At 39.1% G+C, this 18,784-nt stretch overlaps 1 protein-coding gene across 8 annotated transcripts in view; it reads left to right on the forward strand.

The window, feature by feature from the left end:
- The window catches only part of CREB1 (cAMP responsive element binding protein 1), an 81,184-nt gene that overhangs the window by 4,440 nt on the left and 57,960 nt on the right, over positions 1 to 18,784 (forward strand). The window contains exon 1 of one of the 8 annotated variants that reach the window (XM_017889370.1): positions 17,973 to 18,047. The exons of the other annotated variants lie outside the window; for them this stretch is intronic. The gene's annotated coding sequence lies outside the window, so the exon portion shown is untranslated. Of the gene's footprint in view, positions 1 to 17,972; positions 18,048 to 18,784 lie in introns of those variants that run through there. 8 annotated transcript variants of the gene reach the window in all.

An 18,784-nucleotide genomic window follows, 5' to 3' on the forward strand; every position in this document is an offset into this window, starting at 1 on the left:
CCCCCCCCCCCCCCATAAAGAGCCTGAAGAAACTTAGAAACCTGATCCATAAAAATGGCACCTTTCTTTTTCTACTGTCTGAAACTCATATGCCTGATTAGGTCTCATTATTAGAAGTTTTGGTTTCTTCATAGAGAAGTATCTTTATTTCTCTCTCATTCTAGGACATTTGGTTTTGTTGTTTGGGTACAGTAAGGTTATGGGGTTATAGTAAAACCAAGTATGTGTCGTCTTCACCTGTTTTTAAATTCTTTCTCCTTTTTATAACGGTAGGGAAAATTATTTATTTTTAACCTAATGCTTACAGTATATTACCTAAATTTATAATTTCATTTATTCCATAAATAGCTTATCAGATATGTTACATAAACTTGTTTACAGCCAGCTCGTGACATAGTTTTGCAAATATCTTGATATATGGTGTAACTTTGATGGCTTCTTTATTGAATAGAGCTCAAATCTAAATTTAAGAGTGTAGTAAGATGTCAAGATAGAAAAACGCAGAAATTTTCTTTTTCTTACCCATGTGTGAACTCATCTCTACTGCAATATCACTTGAGACAACAGTTTATGGTAATTCAGATATTTATTTAGCACTCACTGTGACAGAGAATGTAGTTGAAAGAGCATGAGGTTTGAAATCACAGGCCTACGTCTGAACGCAAGCATTGCCACTACTCTCCTATACCTACTCTAAAGGAATTTTGTGTCCTAAAGGAAGTTTCTTAATCTTTCTCAGCCTCAGTTTCCTTATATGTAAAATTAGAATACTACTACTTATTTCATAAGATTGTGAGATAAACATAAAGTACCTTAGGGCTACAACTAATGATAGCTAATCCCTTAAGCTTTGTTTTAACTTCCTACCTGTGGGCCCTTAGGCAAGTTATCTTAACTTCTGGATACCTCACTTTCCTTTCTGATCAATGTAGAACAACTACCTCAGAATTGTGGGGGTTAACTATAAAGTAATACATACTAAGTTCCAGGCGTTGTACAAGTGTCAAGTGCTCAAGTGTTGACAAGGTTTTTTTCTTTTAATTTTTTTTTGAGACAGTGTCTCGCTCTGTTGCCCAGGCTGGTGTGCAGTGACACAATCTCAGCTCATGGCAACCTCTGCTTCCTGGATTCAAGTGATTCTTCTTTCTCAGCCTCCCTAGTAGCTGGAACTACAGGCATGCACCACCATGCCCAGCTAATTTTTGTATTTTTATTAGAGACAGGGTTTCACCATGTTGGTCAGGCTGGTCTTGAATGCCTAGGATTATAGGTGTGAGCCACCACGCCCAGCCGGCCTGTTACTTTTTAAATTATTTATTATTACTATATGTAATACAGTGGATCAGAAGCTACAACAAATCCAGAGATGAATTACATTGTCTTATCTGACAGGATACTGTTGGGGACACAGTGACTAAGACAAATTATCTGTCAAAAGAAAGTAGTCAAAGGAAAAAGGGATCACCTTTGGTGAAGTGAGGAGTATATTTTTTATATTTCCAATTTGGTTTTTTGAATAAGTAAATCATTCAGATGATCTGTAATTCAAAACATATATAATACAGCAAAATGCCCTACATTCTCTTGCCCTATTACCTAAGTGTTAGCAATTTTTTATTTGTCCTTTAAGAGGTGTTTTATGCAAACACAAGCAAATATGTATGTCCTGTCTCCCCCTTTTTGTACAAATGGTAGCATACTTTGTATACACTCTCCTATATCATGCTTTCCTCCCACCACTCAACATGCCTTAAACTTAGCAATTTTGTATCAGCACATAAAGAGCTTCTTCATTTTTTAACATACAATTTGAGGCATTTTATTATGTAAGTAGACTTTATTAACCAGTTAGTGAGCTGGTTTTATTTTTAGGTCTTATATGACCTTTTAAACTAAGGGAAACTGCCATCTTGTCTTTATTTCTTTAAATGAAAACTTTTATTTGAATGAAAAATAGTTTGTGACAGGAAATTGTTATTTAAAGGTCCTCATTTCCTGTTTAGCTCCAGTTTTTAAAAGTTTTAGTAAAATGATCAAAATGTACATGAGGAGGCAAGCAAGCCAGGTTAAGAGTTAACTCACGAGGTGAATTACAGTTCTAAACAGACTACTTCTTTCAATTATTATTTTGAACAAAAGGTTTTGTAGCTTTCTATCTTAATGAGAAAGAACATTTCATGTAGTCCAGTGTTTTTTGGGTTTTTTTTAACAGACAGCTCATGGGATATTATTACCCAGTAAGGCTGATTACTATATTAGATTTCTCCCTGCATTCATTTATTTTTTACATACTTGTTAACTTACCTTGATGATTTTCTAGTATTTCTTAATGTAATTATGAGTTTTATATTTTGTACCTAAATTTTAAAATAGTGAGATTCACCTATATGATTGCTGAGATGATAAACTCTACTGCATAAATGGTTTTTTTTCCCCCTGTGTAAACCTTTGGTCAACCAGTTGGACCAAGTAATACGTATTTCAGCCAAAGCACAAAATAAGTTTTACTACCTTTTTTTTTCTCTCTCTAGCTTTTTGAAACAGTGTTAAGCTATAGTACTTTTTTTTTTTTTGAAGCAAAGTTTGGCTCTATCACCCAGGCTGGAGTGCAGTGGTGCACACTTGGCTCACTGCAACCTCTGTTTCCTGGCTCAAGCTGTCCTCCCACCTCAGCTTCCTGAGTGGGTGGGACAACAGGCGCACACCACCAGGCCCGGCTAATTTTTTTGTGTTTTTTGTACAGACAGGGTTTTGCCCTATTGCCCAGGCTGGTCTCGAACTCATAAGCTCAAGCGATCTGCCTGCCTCAGCCTCCCAAAGAGTTGGAATTACAAGTGTGAGCCACCGTGTCTGAATGCTGTAGTACATTTTAAATATACGTGCTGTTTGTATTTATCTTTAAAATGTATACACTATGACTTTTTAAAGTTGATTAAACTCAAAAAGTGATTAATAATTAGCAGCAAGAACACAAATCTCTTTGCAAAAAGCGTCATTAAGTAAAGCTGTCATGGGCCAGGCATGGTGGCTCACGCCTGTAATCCCAGCACTTTGGGAGGCTGAGGCAAATGGATCACCTGAGGTCAGGAGTTCAAGACCAGCCTGGCCAACATGGTCAAACCCTGTCTCTACTAAAAATACAAAAAGTAGTCGGACATGGGGGCAGGTACCTGCAATCCCAGCTACTCAGGAGGCTGAGGCAGGAGAATCACTTGAACCTGGAACGCAGAGGTTGCAGTGAGCTGAGATTGCACCACTGCACCCCAGGCTGGGGGACAAAAGTGAAACTCCGTCTTTAAAAAAAAAAACTGTCATGGTATATTTCGTTTTTTTGTATTCCCAAGGTGGTGTTTATGCATTGATCATATATGCCAAAGTTTTTAATGTAAGAATACTGTTTTGAGGTTTTACTAATATTTGATTTAAAATACTACTATGTGCTATTTGGCCAGGCGCAGTGGCTCACGTCTATAATCCCGGCACTTTGGGAGGTTGAGGCAGGTGGATCTCTTGAGGTCAGGAGTTTGACACCAGCCTGGCCAAGATGGTGAAACCCCATCTCTACTAAAAATACAAAAATTACCTGGACATAGTTGTATATGCCTGTAATCCCAGCTGCTTGGGAGGCTGAGGCAGGAGAATTGCTGGAGCCGTGGAAGCAGAGGTTGCAGTGAGCCAGTATCATGCCACTGAACTCCACTCTGGGTGACAGAGTAAGATGCTGTCTCATAAGTAAAATATTACTATGTGCTATTTGTACCTGCTAAATGATTAAAATGTTTGCAAAGTGCTTTTTGTTGTTGTTGAGACGGAGTCTTCCTCTGTTGCCAGGCTGGAGTGCAGTGGTACAATCTCAGCTCATTGCAACCTCTGCCTCCCGAGTTAAAGCGATTCCCCTGCCTCAGCCTCCCAAGTAGCTGGGATTACAGGCGCCCGCCACCATGCCGGGCTAATTTTTTGTGTTTTAGCAGACACAGGGTTTCACCATGTTGGCCAGGATGGTCTCGATCTCCTTGACCTCGTGATCCACCTGCCTCTGCCTCCCAAAGTGCTGGGATTACAGGCATGAGCCACCACACCCGGCCTACAAGAGTGCTTTTCTTTACATATTTGGGGATGGGGGTGGGGTAGATCATTGAAATGTGTAAAGGCAGAACATTTTTTATCTGGAACATATCTGTCTGTAGACTACCAGAGTTAAATGATTTCCCACAGTGTAGTGGAATCATCAGTGGATTGACTCTTGGGGTGGAGGCAAAGATCATTAAAGCAACAAACTGATCATGTGAACCTGGTTTTTTTTCTTTGCCAATATGCTAGTTCAGTCATTATAGAAGAGCCAGATACTGGTCAGCTTGCTGAAGTTGTAAGTAGAAGGTGTGGTTTTATCACATCGGTAAATGTAGGTTTTTGAGACAAAACTTAAATAAGAATAGACATTAGTTTTTCTTCACATTCAGAATGTCTGACTCCACTCAATATATACGTACTCTTATCTACTAGGTTTTTTGTTGTTGTTTTTTGTTTTGCCGTCTCTCTCCTTTTAAGCTCTGCCAGACAAAGCCCTATGAAAATAGATTTTACAGGTTGAAAATCTTTTATCTGAAATTCTTGGGACCAGAAGTATTTCCAATTTTGGGTTTTTTTCAGATTTTAGAATATTTGCATATACATAATGAGCTATCTTGGGGATGGAACCCAAGTCTAAACATGAAATTTGTTTCATATACACATTATACACATAGGCTGAAGGTAATTTTATACAAAATTTTTAATAATTTTGTGCATGAAACACTTTTGACTGTGACCTGTTACATGAGGTCAGGTGTGGAATTTTGCATGGCATCATGTCAGTGCTTAAAAAGTGTCAGATTTTGGATATTTTACTAGGAATGCTTACCCCGTATTATATTTTGCCCAGATGTTTGCTTATTTGTCTTCTAGGCTACCAGAAAGAGGGTCGCTTAGAAAAACGTATTCTGGCATTTATTCCAACAGATAAGAAGGCAGTTTCTCCAGTGATGAATAATTATCTAGAAGCCTGTAATCCCAGCACTTTAGGAGGTTTGAGGTGGGCGGATCACAAGGTTAGGAGATCGAGACCATCCTGGCTAACACGGTGAAACCCCGTCTCTACTAAACATACAAAAAATTAGCTGGGCCGGGTGGTGGGCGCCTGTAGTCCCAGCTACTCAGGAGGCTGAGGCAGGAGAATGGCGCGAACCCAGGAGGTGGAGCTTGCAATGAGCCAAGATCGTGCCACTGCACTCCAGCCTGGGCAACAGAGCGAGATTCTGTCTCAAAAAAACAACAACAAAAAAATTACCTATAATTAAATACATGCATTATACATCTCCAATGATGAAAAATTACTATGTATTAAAAAATTCTTGAAGCTAGATGCACAATCTCAACTTCTAAAAAAGAAAATAAACAATAGTACTCCTTGATGAACTAAGTGCCTAAGTTGCCTTTTCTTAGGGTTGAAATAAGGTGATAAAGGAGTTTACCGTGAGACTAGCTGCGTGAACAAAAATGAAAAACACCCTTTCAGTTTTCTCCCTCTCGAATGATTCTAGGATCTCTAAAAAATAATCTTAAAAGGGGCAAGGTTTTGAGAGAATGAGGTCTGAGGAATTGATGGTGAGTTTTTTCTGAAAGAAGAGAAGTGACATTTGATTAAAGAGTTAAATGGGAAGTTATTAATAAAATAGTTTAGGAGTAGAATGGATCTGAAAGTTGACATATACCAGTGATGATAGAATGTGTCTTTCCCCAAAGATTAGTGAATCTTCTCTGAAACGAAGACATTTCTTTCATCAATTGTAAGTGAATTTCTAAGGATCTGGTTATCTGCTTGTAAGTTTTTGGTTGTAATTGTATGACAGTGTAGAAGTAACTAAAAATGTTTGTAATTCACCCAAGGTTAACCATTATTTTTGAGGGGTGTTATCCCTGTTGGTATAAGTAAGTAGTTGGCAGTAGGGGACGCAGAAATACCTTGTTTTTCACCACTGAAGTGAAAATTATATATTATTCGTACTTTTTTTTTTTGAGAGGAGTCTTGCTCTGTCTCCCAGTCTGGAATGCAGTGGTGTGATCTCGGCTCACTACAACCTCCGACTCCCGGGTTCCAGCGATTCTGCCACCCCAGCCTCCCAAGTAGCTGGAATTACAAGCACATGCCACCATACCCAGCTAGTGTGTGTGTGTGTGTGTTGTATTTTAGTAGAGATGGGATTTCACCATGTTGGCCAAGCTCGTCTCGAACTCCTGACCTCAAGTGATCTGCCCACCTCAGCCTCCCAAAGTGCTGGGATTACAGGAGTGAGCCACCGCATCCAGCCCTATTTGTATTCTTGAAAGGGAGTCATTTTCTTATAATAAGTATCAGTAGTAGCTCTATCGTTTACTGTGATCAGTAGTAGCACCTTGACTTTATGTATTGCCATTTATCAATCATTTATTCAGTGAAGATTTATTGACCATTGACTTTATTAGTTGGTGAAATAATCGCAAGAAAATTTAGTCAGTTAGGTATTTATAAAAATACCTAGGTATTAAATGAAGATTGTTCTAGTTGATATAAGCAATAAAGCCTGACTATACGGCTCCTACCCTCAAGAATCTTATGGTATAGTGGGGATGATGAAATAGTATAAGATAGAATGATTTGGCCGGGCGTGGTGGCTCACGCCTGTAATCCTAGCACTTTGGGAGGCCGAGATGGGTGGATCATGAGGTCAGGAGATCGAGACCATCCTGGCTAACACGGTAAACCCCGTCTCTACTAAAAAAAAAAACAAAAAAAACAAAAAACTAGCCGGGCGAGGTGGCGGGTGCCTGTAGTCCCAGCTCCTCGGGAGGCTGAGGCAAGAGAATGGCGTGAACCCGGGAGGCGGAGCTTGCAGTGAGCCGAGATCCGGCCACTGCACTCCAGCCTGGGTGACAGAGCGAGACTGTCTCAAAAAAAAAAAAAAAAAAAAAGAATGATTTATATGTGCCAGAATACATGACGTAATTTTTACTGTCTTGAAGAGCTATGGAGTTCAGAAGAGAAGGGGCTTAGTGAGGAAAAGTTTTGTGGGAAAAGTAGAATTTACGTTGAATACTAAAGAACTTAGATAAGTACAGATAGAATGGAGTGTATTCTAGGTAGTGGAAAGGACAACAAAATGAAGATATGGACATACAATGAACTTGGACATACTCATAAATTGGTGAAGAAAGTATTAGATTATAGATCTACATTATGAGGAATGCTGAGTATGAGGCAGGGAGCTTTGAGTTTCACATAAGAGAAGATAAGGTATAAACAGAGGAATAAAATGATGAATTGGGCTGAAATGTAGATTTCCTGACTCCCAGTCCTTCTTGTTAGTGTAGATAGAGATATACGGTCATGCACTGTGTAAGAACGTTTTGGTGAATGACAGATTGCATATAAAACAGTGGTCCCGTGCTAATGTAAGCAAACCTATTAAGAACTTCTATAGGTATTCCAGAAGAAGGCTTTGTTGCCATCGGAGATGACAGCTCCATGCATGTGATTGCCCCTTGAAGACATTCCAGTGGGACAGGATGTGGAGGTGGAAGGCTGTGATATTGACGATCTTGACCCTGTGTAGGCCTAGGCTAATGTGTGTGTGAATGTCCTTTTAACAAAAAATTTTAAAAAGTGACCGGGGATGGTGGCTCACGCCTGTAATCCTAGCACTTTGGGAGACTGAGGCAGGTGGGTTGCTTGAGCCCAGGAGTTTCAACCAACCTGGGCAACATGGCGAAACCCCGTCTCTACAGAGAATACAAAAATTAATTAGCTGGGCTTGGTGGCGCATGCCTGTAATCCCTGCTACTCTCGAGGCTAAGGCAGGAGAATCCAGGAGGCAGAGGTTGCAGTGAGCTGACACTGTGCCACTGCACTCCAGCCTGGGTGACACAGTGAGACCCTGTGTCAAAAAAATAAAACAAAGTTGAACAAAAAAGTTAAAAAAAAAGTAGGAAAAAACATTAGATTCTTTTATTGCTTTACTTTATTAATAAACTTGCTTTTACTTAAAAACGCTGTAGAGAAAAAATACTTTTATACAGCTGTACAGTGTATCTGTGTTTTAAGCTATACGTTATTACAAAAAAGTCAAAAGTTAACAAAATTAAAAGCATATGAAGGTACAGGAAGCTAAGGTTAATGTATTACTGATGAAAGAAAATTTTGTTTATATAAATTTACCGTAGCGTGGATGGGCACAGTGGCTCACGCCTGTAATCCCAGTACTTTGGGAGGCCAAGGCAGGTGGATCACCTGAGGTTAGGAGTTCGAGACCAGCCTGGCCAACATGGCGAAACCCTGTTCCTACTAAAAGTACAAAAATTAGCCAAGTGTGGTGGCAGCCTCCTGTAATCCCATCTACTCAGTAGGCTGGGACGGGAGAATAGCTTAAACCCAGAGGCAGAGGTTGCAGTGAGCCGAGATTGCGCCACTGCACTCCAGCCTGGGTGACAAGAGCAAGACTCCGTCTCAGAAAAAAAAAAAGAATAGTATAGCCTAAGTATACAGTGCCTATGAAGTCTACAATAGTATACAGTAATGTTGTAGGCCTTCACATTCTCACACTGATTCACCCAGACCAACTTCTAGTCCTGCAGGCTCCATTTGTGATAGGCACCCTGTACAGGTGTACCATTTTTTATCTTTTATATTTTGTATCTTTTATTTTTACTGTACCTTTTCTGTGTTTGGATATGTTTCAATACCAAATACCATTGTGTTACATTTCCCCACAGTATTCATTGCAATAATATGCTGTATGGGTTTGTAGCCTATACCATGTAGCCTTGGTACATAGCAGACTATACCATCTAGGTTTTGTTTTTGCAACAAAATTAACTAATGATGCATTTCTCAGAACATACTACCATCAAGTGACACATGACTGTGTATGTATTACTGTTAAAAATTGGACATCATAGATACTTTTTTTTTTTTTTTTTTTTTTTGAGAAACGGAGTCTCGCTCTGTCGCCCAGGCTGGAGTGCGGTGGCTGGATCTCAGCTCACTGCAAGCTCCGCCTCCCGGGTTCACGCCATTCTCCTGCCTCAGCCTCCCGAGTAGCTGGGACTACAGGCGCCCGCCACCTCGCCCAGCTAGTTTTTTGTATTTTAGTAGAGACGGGGTTTCACCGGGTTAGCCAGGATGGTCTCGATCTCCTGACCTTGTGATCCGCCCGTCTCGGCCTCCCAAAGTGCTGGGATTACAGGCTTGAGCCACCGCGCCCGGCCCATAGATACTTTTTTAAATAGCTTTATTGAAATATAATTCACATACTATACAATACACCCATTTGGTGTGTACAATTCAGTGTTTTTCAGTATATTCACAAAGTTGTGCATCTATTACCACAATCAGTTTAGGACATTTTCATTACCCCTAAAAGAAACCTACACGTCTCTTAGCCATCACCTCTTAATCTCCCCATACCTGCAGCCCTAGGCAACCACTAATCTCCTTTCTGTCTCTATAGGTTTGCCTATTCTGGACATTGTGTATAAGTGGAATCATATAGCATACTGTCCATTGTGATGTTCTGCCTTTGTTTAGCATAATATTTTCAAGGTTTATTCATGTTGTATGTATCAGTATTCATTTTTATTGCCAAATAATAGTCCAGTTTATGGATATACAACATTTTATTTGTGAGTTCATGGACATTCTGACTTTTTGACTATTATGAGTAATGCTGCCATAAACATTCATTTATGTTGACTTGCTTTCATTTCTCTGAGTATATATTCAGGAATGGAATTTTATGGTAACTGTGTTTAACCATTTAAGGAACTGCCAGACTGTTTTCCAATCTACTGCACCACCAGCAGTGTATGAGGGTTTGAATTTTCCCCCATCCTCATTAACACTTGTTATTATCTGTTTTTTGGGGTTTTGGGTTTTTGTTTTTGTTTTGTTTTTTTAATTATAGCCATTCTGCTGAGTGCAAAGAGGTAGCTCAGTTTGGTTTTGATTTGTATTTCCCTCATGACTAATGATATGAGGCTTCTTTTCATGTGCTGATTTGGCCATTTGTATATCTTCTTTGGGAAAATTTCTGTTCAGATCTTTTGCACATTTTAAAATTGGGTTGGCTTTTTGTTGTAATAGTTGTTTATTATTCTGGATACAAGTCTCTTGTCAGATATATGATTTACAAAAATTTTCTCCTGTGGGTTGTCCTTACTTTCTTGGTGGTGTCTCTTGAAGCACCAAAGGTTTTAATTTTTATGATTTCCAGTTCATCTAATTTTTCTTTTATTGTTTGTGTTTTGGTGTTATATTTTGTACATCATAAATTCTTGTTTAATTATTATAAACATTTAAAAAATATCTCTGTGATCTCTGTGAAACCCCAGGCAAACAAGATACCATTATTTAATGAAAAATAACTAAAGCTACTAATGTGTATTTGAAGTTACAATCCAGCTACCTCAGGCCTTCCCTTTATTCTGTGTCCGTATCCTTCAGTTTGTAGTGACAGATGAAAGCAGCAAAGATGAAAATCGAGAAATAATTTTGAGTGAAACATTTTAATTTAAAGCACAGTTGTCCCTTGGTATCAATGGGAATTGGTTCCAGGACCACCTTAGGCACCAAATCCACAGATGCTTGAGTCCCTTATATAAAGTGGCATACTATTTGCATATAACCGACAATGTCCTCCCATATACTTTAAATCATCTCTAGGTTACTTATAATACTTTATACAGTGCCTGCCCATCACTTGACTCTCATGGGTTCAACATAGGACTCAGCATGCAGCAGATTCAAGCTTTACTTTTGGGACTTTGGGGATTTTTTTTCCCCCAGATATCTTCAGTCTGCAGTTGGTTGAATCCACAGATGCTGAATCTTTGGATACGGAGGCCCAATTGTAACTATGAATCAAGAATTTATTATTTATTATGAGAGAATTTATTATAATGACTATGTGATTGTAGTGTATAACTCATACACTCTACCATATTTGGGAAATTCACAGTTACAAACATTTACCTATGAAGGGGGAGTGAGTAGTCCTGGAGAATTTAAGTCATGTATTTACTGAGTCCTGGAGAATTTAAGTGATGTATTTACTGTGTAGAAACTCACAGTAAGGCGTAGTCTTCATCACTCTTGTAGTACTGCATTATCTCTTTGTGAATTTTTCAGGGTTTTATTAATGGGTTTTGTTTTGGTTTGGTTTGGTTTTTGATGGAGTCTGTCGCCAGGTGGGAGTGCAGTGGCGCTATCTTGGCTCACTGCAGCCTCTACCTCCTGGGTTCAAGTGATTCTCCTGCCTCAGCCTCCCGAGTAGCTGGGACTACAGGTGCGCACCACCACGCCCAGTTAATTTTTTTGTATTTTTAATATAGACGGGGTTACACCATGTTGGCCGGGATGGTATCGATTTCTTGACCTTGTGATCCGCCCACCTCGGCCTCCCAGAGTGCTGGGGATTACAGGCATGAGCCACCGCGCCCAGCCAAAATTTTTGTTTCTAAGTAATACTAGTTTAAACTTGTAAATAACTCAGGGTAAATATTCTAGCCAAGATCATGAAAAAATACATTGATTTCATTATGTCCTTAATCAGATCTGCATCAGATTACCACAAATAGGCAGCTATTCTTTCTTTTTTTCCACAATTCATTGTATTCCTACCATTTCCAAATAGAAGTTTATGGTTTTAAATTACTGGTGTTAAGTACTTGTTTGGAAGGAATTTACAGTTAAACTAGTTATAATAATTTATACATGTCAAGCTCTTTCATATATAGTACATATTTTATCTCTCATTAGTTTTTGTAAGCTCTTGAGAGAAAGGTTCTTTTTTATTTCCAACTTGTAAGTTCAGAGGTACATGTGCAGGTTTGTTCCATAGGTAATCGTGTGCCATGGTGGTTTGCTGCACACATCATCCCATCACCCAGGTATTAAGCCCAGCATCTGCCAGCTGTTCTTCCTGATGCTCTTCCTCCTCCCACCCCCAACCCTCTGACAGGCCCCAGTATGTGTTGTCCACCCCCGCACCGATGTGTCCATGTGTTCTCATCATGTAACTCCCACTTATAAATGAGAACATGCGGTATTTGGTTTTCTGTTCCTGTATTAGTTTGCTAAGGATAAAGGCCTCCAGCTCCATCTATGTTCGTGCAAAGGACATGATCTCGTTCTTTATGGCTGCATAGTATTCCATGGTGTATATGTACCACATTTTCTATCTCCAGTCTATCATTGATGGGCATTTAGGTTGATTGCATATCTTTGCTATCGTGAATAGTGCTGCAGTTAACATATGTGTGCATGTATAATAGAATGATTTATATTCCTTTGGGTATATATCCAGTAAGGGGATTGCTGGGTTGAATGGTATTTCTGCCTCTAGGTTTTTGAGGTATTGCCATACTCTTCCACAATGGTTGAACTAACACCACCAACAATGAATGTAGAAGCATTTCAGAGAAAGGTTTGTTCTTTCTTTCTTTTTTTTTTTTTTTTTTTTAATGAGACAGAGTCACTCTGTTGCCCAGGCTGGAGTGCAGTGGCATGATCTTGGCTTACTACAACCTCTGTCTCCTGGGTTCAAGCGATTCTCCTGCCTCAGCCTCCTGAGTAGCTGGGACTCCAGGCATGTGCTAGCATGCCTGGCTAATTTTTGTATTTTAGTAGAGATGAGGTTTCACTATGTTGGCCAGGCTAGTCACGAACTTCTGACCTCAAGTGATCCACCCGCCTTGGCCTCCCAAATTGCTGGGATTACAGACGTGAGCCACTCAACCTGGCCTAATTCCAGAGAAAGGTTCTTATATGTATTATGCTATAGTCCCATAGTATGGGACTATTACTGTGTAGTAATTTTCAGTTCTGCTGAAAGCTCTGTAGGCGTTACTATATAGTAGGCACAGAGTATTTGTATAATGAGTGATTCCCTATTAAAGGGTCATAAATTTGAAAAGGTAAAAGTTTAGGAAACAATTCTTCTTTAGAGTTGTACAGATTAAAGGACAGTGAATCTTTTTTTTTTTTTTTTTTTTTTTTGGAGACAGAGTTTCGCTCTTTCTACCCAGGCCAGAGTGCAATGGCACGATCTCGGGGCTCACCACAACCTCCACCTCCTGAGTTAAAGCGATTCTCCTGCCTCAGCCTCCTGAGTAGCTGGGATTACAGGCATGCTCTACCACGCCTGGCTAATTTTGTATTTTTTTAGTAAAGACAGGCTTTCTCCATGTTGGCCAGGCTGGTCTGGAACTCCCAGCCTCAGGTGATCTGCCCACCTCAGCCTCTCAAAGTGTTGGGATTACAGGTGTGAGCCACTATGCCTGGCCAAACATATTTTTTTTTAACTGAGGAAATTAGATTCATTGTCCAAAGCTTAAAAGGAAGGTTTTCTACTTTGAGTTTTTATTAACTCTGATACTTTACTATGATAGTACTTCCAGCCTCTGAGATAGCATGAGATTGTGGTCATCCAAATGACCTTACCAGAAATCACCACCAGGCTGGTGAAAAACAGTATATCTACATAGATGGTTGGACTTGATGTTGATTCTTTCAAGATTAAAGATGAAGATGCCTGAACTTGAAGCAAGTCTTTTATCAATACTGTACATAAAACAAAATATGCTGTATGATACTGTAATGGTGGATACATGTCATTACGCATTTGTCCGTAGAATGTACAACAAGAGTGAACCCTAAGATTAAAAAATAAACAACAGTAGGCTGGGTGCAGTGGCTCATGCCTGTAATCCCAGCACTTTGAGAAGCTGAGGTGAGCAGATCACCTGAGGTCAGGAGTTTGAGACCAGGCTGGCCAACATTGTGAAACCCCATCTCTACTAAAAATAAAAAAAGTTAGCTGGATGTGGTGGTGGGTGCCTGTAATCCCAGCTATTTGGGAGACCGAGGCAAGAGAATCACTTGAACCTGGGAAGCGGAGGTTGCAGTGAGCTGAGATCATGCCACTGCATTCCAGCTTGGGAGACAGAGTGAGACCCTGTCTCAAAAAAAAAACAAAAACAAAAACAAATCAAAGCCTGTACGTAAAGTATGTACTGTTGTCTGCATGCCATTTGTCAGTTTTATAGATTAACCATGGTTGGTTTTTAAATGTAGTCCAGTGTGTCCTTGGTACCTTTGAGTTCTTGGGCTTTTTCCTTTGCTGTTTGACTAGTAAGCAAAATGTAATCAAAGTAATTAGCATATTGCATAATAGTTCGCATAGTTCCATTGGCAAATATTATAGAGAACTCCTTGCTTTTTAAAATATTGGAGGCTATCTGGTATAACCCTGAAGTCTTGAACATTCCTTACAAATCTCTTAATATCTTTTGTTCTCCATCTGTGAAGTTAGCTAACACCAGAATTCCTGCATTATGATTCCTCCCATAACATGTCTGTCTCACCTCAAGAAAACTGAATTTTCACTCCTGCATGTCCAATTTGTAAATAATTCACCAAGAATAACATTTCAAAATTCAATTCAAAATAACAAATGTTACTTCATAAACTTATTTTAAAAACACTTGGACATTCATCTCCCATTTGGATGTAGTGATTTTGACATAATCACTTTGGTTTTCGTAAGTAAATGTAAGTAGGCTATACGTATTTAACTTTGGGGCGTAATAACTTTTGGGTCCTTAACAGTTTCAGCATTGAGCTAGTTTACAAAGCAGAACTAACATTTGAAGACAGCTTCATTCTTTGTCAACATAAAAATTGCTTTTGTCAAAGTAACTATATGTAGGAAGTATATAATCTCTTTTTTCTTAAGAAAATGAGCTCCAAATGGCCATTTAGTAATGCTTCATGTATAGAGGTTTCTGTGAAATCAGTTCTTCGAAAATGTTCAAAGTGTAAAAAGCTCTGAAACACCCATTAAGTGGGTGTTTGGAATGAAAGGGGAATGGAAAGATATGAGATAAAAATGTTATCTAAAATAATGCATGGTCATGGCTGCTGCCTTGCTAAGCAACACTGTTGGTGGCCACATACATGAAGACTTGTTTCAAATTCTTGAGTATAGTCTTACCTGAAGGAAAACAAGGCAAGTAAACTTCGTAAATACTTAATTTAAAACAAACAAAAAAAACTTTTAAGAAAGCACTACATACACCCTGCTTGTTGAAAGGTGCTATAGATTTAGTCACATATTCTGAGATGGCTGTCAAACCATGCAGTATGTTTCTATTTATCAGATGACGTTTTATTTGGGTGGTGGGGGATGGAGTCTCATTCACTGTGTCACCCAGGAAGGAGTGCAGTGGTGCAATCTCGACTCACTGCAACCCCCACTTCCCAGGTTCAAGCATTCTTGTGCTTCAGCCTCCTGAGTAGCTGGGATTACAGGTGCATACCACCACACCAAGCTAATTTTTGTATTTTTAGTAGAGACGGGGTTTCACCGTGTTGGCCGGGTGGATCGCAAACTCCTGGCCTCAAGTAATCTGCCTACCTCGGCCTCCCCAAAGTGGAGGGATTTACAGGTGTGAGCCACTGCGCCTGGCTGGCATTTCTCTAACACACATCTGTTAAATACTTCCTTCAAGAACAATATCTTTGTCATAGGGCATGCTACTTTTTTTTTTTTTTTTTTTTGAGACAGAGTCTTGCTCTGTCACCCAGGCTGGAGTGCAGTGGCATGATCTCAGCTCACTGCAAGCTCCGCCTTCCAGGTTCACGCCATTCTCCTGCCTCAGCCTCCCAAGTAGCTGGGACTACAGGCGCCCGCCACCACGCCTGGCTAATTTTGTATTTTAGTAGAGACGGGGTTACACCGTGTTAGCCAGGATGGTCTTGATCTCCTGACCTCGTGATCCGCCCGACTCAGCCTCCCAAAGTGCTGGGATTACAGGTGTGAGCCACCGCAGCCAGCCTGGGTATGCTATATTTTTTAAAAACAAGTTTATTTATCAAGGATGGCATTCAAATACCCTGGTAATTATAAAACTGCAATTATAAAATACAAAATATTGAACTTAAACAGTTTCTCTGAGTTAAATCCAATAAATAAATCAGAGAATTTATTTTCTTAAATAATATTGAAAAGATTCCTGGGGCCAGGCCCGGTGGCTCACACCTGTAATCCCAGCACTTTGGGAGGTCGACCGGGGTAGATCGCCTAGGGTCAGGAGTTTGAGACCAGCCTGGCCAACGTGGTGAAACCTGTCTCTACTAAAAATACAAAAATTAGCCAGGTGTGGTGGTGCACATCGGTAATCCCAGCTACTTGTGTGGCTGAGGCAGAAGAATCACTTGAACCGCAGAGGCAGATGTTGCAGTGAGTTGAGATTACTCCATTGCACTCCAGCCTGGGCAACAAAAGCAAAACTCCATCCCCGCACTGCCTCCACCGCCCCCCGCAAAAAAAAAAAAAAAAAAAAAAAGATTCCTTTTGCTATATATCGCCCTCTTTTGGTGGTTATGGTGGTGGTTGGGTTATTTTGGTGTTTGCTATTAATACATAGTTTATAAAAGTAAACAAATTTTCATGCTTTTATTTTGTCTTATAAGTAATTTAAATCTTATCAGATTCAGATCACAGAGTTAACTTCATGTATAACTTTTCTTGCTTTCTAATATCTAGATTGGAGGCTGAAATAAGGATTTGTTGTCTGTTTAAAGCAGAAGGACCTTGGTGGGAGCACAGGGAAAACTCAGCTTGATAAAGATACCAATTTATTTTCGTTTATCACATTGCCTGCTCTAACTTGTTCCCTTAAAATATTTATAACCTTTGTTACAGTGTGATCAGTCTAATCTAGTCTAAAGTTTATTCAGTTGAGGTTGATCTGTTGAGTGTGTGTACATATATACATATATGTATATGCATATGACATTTGAATATGCTTTTTTGACTGTCTGGTTTCAGTGAAGATGTGCTATATTTAACACCAATAGGCTTATTAGCATCAGAAACCTGGAACATTCCTAATTTTCCAGTATTGATTAGATACATCTCAGTTCTGCCGGATTGGACATGTGGTAAAGATAAATGACAAGTATTTTAAGGTTAACAACCCTCCCCTACTAAAACAAAAAAAAAAAAAAAAAAAAAAAAAAAATGCAGGAAAAAAAGTAGAGGAAAACAGTAGACAGTGCAACATAGTTACTGATTCTTGGAAAGCTAAAGTCTCTTGTGTAGCACCTGAACATTATAACACTTTAGAAAATAAAGACATTTGAAGGGTGTAAGAATGTATTAGCAAGGCTTTGACCGGGAGAGGTGGTTCACGCCTGGCCTGTAGTCCCAACACTTTGGGAGCTGGAGTGGGCAGATCACGAGGTCAGGAGATCAAGACCATCCTGGCTAACACGGTGAAACCCCATCTCTACTAAAAATACAAAAAATTAGCCGAGTGTATGGTGGCATGCGCCTGTAGTCCCAGGTACTCGGGAGGCTGAGGCAGGAGAATCGCTTGAACCCGGGAGGTGGAGGTTGCAGCGAGCTGAAATCGTGCCACTACACTCCAGCCTGGGCGAAAGAGCGAGACTCCGTCTCAAAAAAAAAAAAAAAAAAAATATAGTTAGTATATATATATATATATATATATATATACACGTATATATATATATACGTATATATATATGTGTGTGTATATATATACGTGTATATATATACGTATATATATATATGTGTGTGTATATATACGTATATATATATGTGTGTGTATATATATACGTATATATATATATTAGCAAGGCTTTCAGTTACCCTTAAAACTAAATATAGGCACAACATAGCTATTTAGAAATAATTATGTATCACGTGTAGGTACTTCTAGATATATTTATGAAGAGTATTTTTAATTAACATATCTGACTGTAACAACAAAACAGTCATTTAGTTTTAAAATCATGTGCCCAAATATGCCTTTTGCTGTGGTTACCTTGGAGACTTTGGAGTTCTGCCATGTGATTTCCTTAAATCCCTGGAATTTTTGATTGCTGAGAGTTCAGGAGGAGTTGCCCACTTGTTAGTGTGCAGGGAAATGTGTTTTTCTCACTTCTAGTTGAGGTCATTCTATTTTTTTTTTTAATCATAGCATGTGTTCTATCAGTTATTAATGTATTATTTCTTCTTTAGAGTGAAAATTCACAACTTATTTCTTTCAATGTTATCTCTGATCCTAAATGGGATCAAAATTGCTCTAGATTTAGGAGTTGAGAAAGTTTACTAGGTTGTGGGGAAGATGGGTTTATTTTTCATAAACTTGGACTAGAATGTTGACGATTATAAGGACTGGGACATTTCCTAAAGGTCAAAATATTTTAAGGTGAAAGTATGTATTCTTTCCTTTTGCTTAATGATTGAAAGAAAAAGTGGTAGTATGGGCTTGCTTTCTATTATGAGCTTTAATTTGTAATTTGATGAAGATTTTTGTTAACTTGCTATAGGTAGTTAAGTAAGGAAACAGTGGTGCCAGAATTTGTCCCTGATGCAGTATAGTTCTGTGCAGGTCTTGAGTAGATGAATTTAAATGCTACTTTATTAGTAAGGGTACTATAGTCAACCTTTATAATACTAAGAACCTCCAACCCTCTTCCCAGCTTTATTTTTCTACACGCTTCCCATCATCTAACTTACGTGTTTTACTTGTTTACTAGAATGTAAGCTACATAAAAGCAGAGTTTTTAAAATTTTTTCTGTTCATTGCTTTATTCTCAGTGGCTATTATCATTTATCTTTTTTCCTTGTTTTCTATACAAAGTCTCTTATCAGCCTCTAACTTACTCATTTCTGTACAGGGCTAT

Source organism: Rhinopithecus bieti, unplaced genomic scaffold (assembly GCF_001698545.2).
Source record: "Rhinopithecus bieti isolate Rb0 unplaced genomic scaffold, ASM169854v2 scaffold_17939, whole genome shotgun sequence".
NCBI classification, from domain to species: Eukaryota; Metazoa; Chordata; class Mammalia; order Primates; family Cercopithecidae; genus Rhinopithecus; species Rhinopithecus bieti.